At 41.9% G+C, this 4,465-nt stretch overlaps 1 long non-coding RNA gene across 1 annotated transcript; it reads right to left on the reverse strand.

Moving 5' to 3' along the window:
* Nucleotides 1-282: 282 nt before the first annotated feature.
* On the reverse strand, nucleotides 283-2,346 carry LOC119894720. The gene is made up of 2 exons (XR_005442971.1): nucleotides 2,178-2,346; nucleotides 283-1,236 (listed from the first exon to the last, which is right to left on the reverse strand). It is a non-coding gene; the product is annotated as an uncharacterized LOC119894720 (long non-coding RNA).
* Nucleotides 2,347-4,465: the final 2,119 nt, after the last annotated feature.

Genomic DNA, 4,465 nt, shown 5'->3' on the forward strand with positions numbered 1-4,465 from the left:
GGACAAACTCCTGGGCCACTTTTTTGCCCCGGGATCCTTGACCGTAAGAAACTTGTGTCCTGAGGTTTAGAAATCAGTGAGATTCAGATTTTTTTAATGGAGCTTATTTAAAGTAATTCAGTCCAAAACACTGACATGTGTGTAATCTGAAATCTGTGCGGATGCCTGGGACCTCATGTGTTTTGTGTTTTGGTTGAACTGCTCTTGATTACAGCTCAGTTCAGATCAACAGCTGATGGAAAACTGGTGGAAAATGATTTAGGTATTTATCTGACATCTGTGGGTTAATTCAGTGAAGCTTTATTGGCAAGAAAACAGACATTTACATTGAAATATAAAAAAAACATTGTGAAATAAAATAAATCATGTACAGGGTATTAATGTTACTCCGCAGATTAATATTTTACAACATGAAGCATTGATACAGATTTATCTGCCAACATTATGGCAAGTGGTTACATTTAGTGAATAATTGTGACTTTAGTAACAGTAGCAGTTTCATACTGTGAAATATTGTGTTTTAAGTCAAAGATATGACCGTGTGTGTCAACAGTGCACAGAAACAGTTCACTGTTCAGGTACAATGTGCTGTGGATTATACTACAGAAACCAGAGTTATAATCTGCAGCGTACCTTCGTTCCAGGCTTTTGAGACAACGTCAGCAAATGTAAACACGTCCACAATAAAGAACTAGTCACATTTTTAATCAGTACATAGTATTGATACAGATATAGTATTGATGTATAAACATACAAAGTTCTGAGTAGACAGAGAGAGAGATCAACTTTGCATTTACAGACATAGCGCTCACACAGGCTCTCTGTACGGGAACACGGGTGTATACAGGGTAAAAACGCAGTTTGGCCATTCATCCACATAGAAACGCAGTACCAGGTCACTGAAAGCGAACACTTTTGCAAACTCCTGCCAGGGTGAAGATTTTAAACCGGTGAACCGGTGTCCATGCGGACTGGACCACAGTCTTGTTCAATAGCAGACTTATTTGGAAACAATTCTCACGAAACACAAAACCGCTCCCTTCAACACTGAGACTTGACGAGAAGTTGTGAGCTACAACCAACACAACACAATATATTTGGCATTACCCAGCTAAACTTTTCCGTTCCTTCTGAGCCACAGCTGTCTCTATTTCAGTTTGGCTGCTCCCACCGAAACATCAGTGTTTCTCCTTGTTCCCTCCGTCAGTGGTTCATCCTTGTGTCCAGCTGTGTGACCTGCAGAGCAGAAACAGGTGTGAGGTATCAGCTGTCAGCAGGTGAACAGAATGTCAGACATTATCTACTGCACTTTGATCACATGACTCGTAGCAGCTGTTTCCTCTAAAGTCTCATCAGCAACATCTTTCTAAAACACAAACATCTGATCTGTGATGTTTCTCAGCTCAACTACCAGGAGCCTTTACTACGAAGCAAGTTCAACATGCCCAGGATGTCTTTTTGTTATCTGGCTTCACTGACACTAACAACCACGATCAGGCTAAATGGTCACATGATGCTGGTTATTAACCTGATAATTCAACACAGGGTTTCAAAATCCAGCTCTGAGCGCATTCATATAAAAAGAGGCTTTTACTGTAAATTCCCCCACATAACAAAAGGTCTCTGTAATATAGAAACAAATACAACATGATGTTAAAATCAACTAACATATGTTCATAATATTCAGCCTCACATAAAAAGAAAACTTAAACCCATTTATTTTAACGTCTGTGAGAGGATGTGTGAAACAGACGTAGGTAAATAAATAATATATAAAAAAACAAAGTGGAGAGTAGGTTTAGTGTCACATCTTAAAAATCTACAACAAGTAGTAGCCTACATGGTTTTAGAGCTTCAACCAGTCTGTAGGATGATGTCAATAGTTTCACCGCAGAAAACATAAAACAGTCTGTGTGATTTCCTACAGATGGTGATGTCATTTTCCAGAGAGCTGATTGGTCAGTAGGCGGACAGTGTTTATAGAGTTGATCTCTTATCTGGAACATAACCTGCTCCAGAGCAGGTTAGCCGTTCAGCATAAGTTACCATGGCGATCTACCCCGGTAAGAAGTGAACCATCGTCATGGTGCTGAAAACCCCGAAGTTACCTGGATAAGCTCAAATCCTGCTTCGTGGTACAGAGAGACAAAGAGACACTCTGAGCTCGACACACTCACCTGGATCTGTCAGCCTGATGTTGGTGATTTTAGGGCGACTGTCTCTCCTCCTGTGAGAGGTGTTTTTCCTCTGCGTTTTTTAAAGAGCATCGTTCCAACAACAGCAACAAGAAGCACAGCAAAAACTGTCAGACCGACCATCAGTCCAACATTTCCCTTCTTGTCTCCTCCTCCTTGTCTCCTCCCTCCTTGTCTCCTCCCTCCTTGTCTCCAGCTGTGTGACCTGCAGAGCAGAAACAGGTGTGAGGTATCAGCTGTCAGCAGGTGAACAGAATGTCAGACATTATCTACTGCACTTTGATCACATGACTCGTAGCAGCTGTTTCCTCTAAAGTCTCATCAGCAACATCTTTCTAAAACACAAACATCTGATCTGTGATGTTTCTCAGCTCAACTACCAGGAAGCAGCTTCACCTGAGAGACAAAGAGACACTCTGAGCTCTACACGCTCACCTGAGAGACAAAGAGACACTCTGAGCTCTACACGCTCACCTGTCACTGTCAGCTTGATGGTGCAGATGGTTTCAGCGTCTCTCTTTCTGCGTCTTGCGTTGTTTCCCTCTTTAATCCAACACTCATATGTTCCAGCGTCGTTGATGTTGACGTTCTTCAGAATCACAGAAGCGTCTCCGTTCTTCTTCTCTGGATCTTGAAGCTCCACTCGACCACGAAAAGATTCATGCTGGTTGTTTTCATTTGAGCGGCCGTCTCTGAAGAAGAAGACATAACCATCATCTGACTTCACGTCAGGTCTGATCCACTTTATCAATTCTATGGTAGCACCTCTGTGACTGTGACACTGAAGAGTGGCGTCCTCTCCAGCCTTCACCTTCAGCTCCTGTGTCTCTGAGCAGAAAGAGAAAAGCCTCCAGTCAGGACTTTTAATGTTTCCTGTTGTTCAAACATCTTTTGATGGAAGCAGCAGAGATCAGGTCTCTATAAAACAGCACATGTGAACTCAGCAGCATTTCAAACCCTGTTCTCAGACAACTTGAGTCCCAGCTGCAGAAAGGAGAGACTAACTCCTCTGCTGCAGCTGCACGCTGACTTCATGTTGCTCATTTCTACAGCTGTCAGTCAAGTCGTCCTCCGCACCATCAGACAGGAGACATTTTACTTTCATCTGCTTTCTGCTTGTTTGGAGATTATTGATTATTGATATTATTTCCCATCTGAATACAGACATCAGCATTTCTGACCCTGAACAAACAGCTGAATATTAAACATGTGAAGTTTATTATTTCCTAGAAGCTTTGAATCTTTGTCCTTGTTTTCCAAATGTGTCCCCAGTCTGTCCGTCCTCTACTCAGACTGTGTCTGAACTACTTCTACTGAGGAAAGAGTCCCTACAGTATGAAACTGCTTTACTTCTCAGAGAGACAAATGAAGCTGCTGGATCTGCATGGACAGACACCACGAGAGGGGAGAGGACACATGTTGGTCTCTGCTGTCCATCCGTCCACACAGTAAACTACAGTGCTGGACAGGAACAGAGCTTCTTCTGAATATTCACATCAGTGGCGGTCTGGCCGTCTGGAGCACCGTGACAGTTCCCAGTGGGCCGCCTTCCTTTGTCTTTACTCTTTTACCAATAATGATAAAGTTGGCCGAAGGTTGAGCGACACGTGCCAACCCCCCTTCTCCCCAGGCCTGTTGGTCTATTCAATTAGAATTCAACGAGCTCCAGATAGAGAAAATTTCCCGAAGCAAAGGTCTGGAACATCAAAACGACTAACTTGCGTTATCATTCAGGGCCATAACGTATAGTTGTGTCAACATATGTTTTTCTCAACACCGTTCTCAAATAATATTTCAAGAATATTTACTTTCAGTTTTCACATCAAACTGGAGGGATAATAAATAAAACTACTCTAATAATAAATTCTAAATTTAAGTGAACTAAATTTAAGTGCCTAATTTTTAAAAATTAGAAAAAAATTTTATAAAAAGTGCAGCTTGAAGTGATGAAGTGCTGTCTTAACCAATTTTATAATGAACACATCTTAACAAATGAACAGCTGTAATACCTCCTCTTCTCTTTCCTGCCCTCTTATAAACCTCTTTCCTACTTTCTCTTGTTCAGTGAGAAACGTGAGCTCTAGTTTGTCCTGCCAGCTAGGATTGGAGATCTATGACAGATTCTGGTTTTAAACTTCCGTGGGAGGAATGTACATGTAAGAATCTGTACACTCTTGATTAAAAGTCATGTGAAATCTCTTTTCCCTTTCACCTCTTCAATTCGTGTGCGTTTCCAAAACGTCTCTGGTGAATCTCGCGGACTCGACTCG

The sequence above is a fragment of the Micropterus salmoides genome, unplaced genomic scaffold, assembly GCF_014851395.1.
Source record: "Micropterus salmoides isolate LMB-PRFRI ecotype aquatic unplaced genomic scaffold, ASM1485139v1 Ms_hic_scaffold_88, whole genome shotgun sequence".
NCBI lineage: Eukaryota > Metazoa > Chordata > Actinopteri > Centrarchiformes > Centrarchidae > Micropterus > Micropterus salmoides.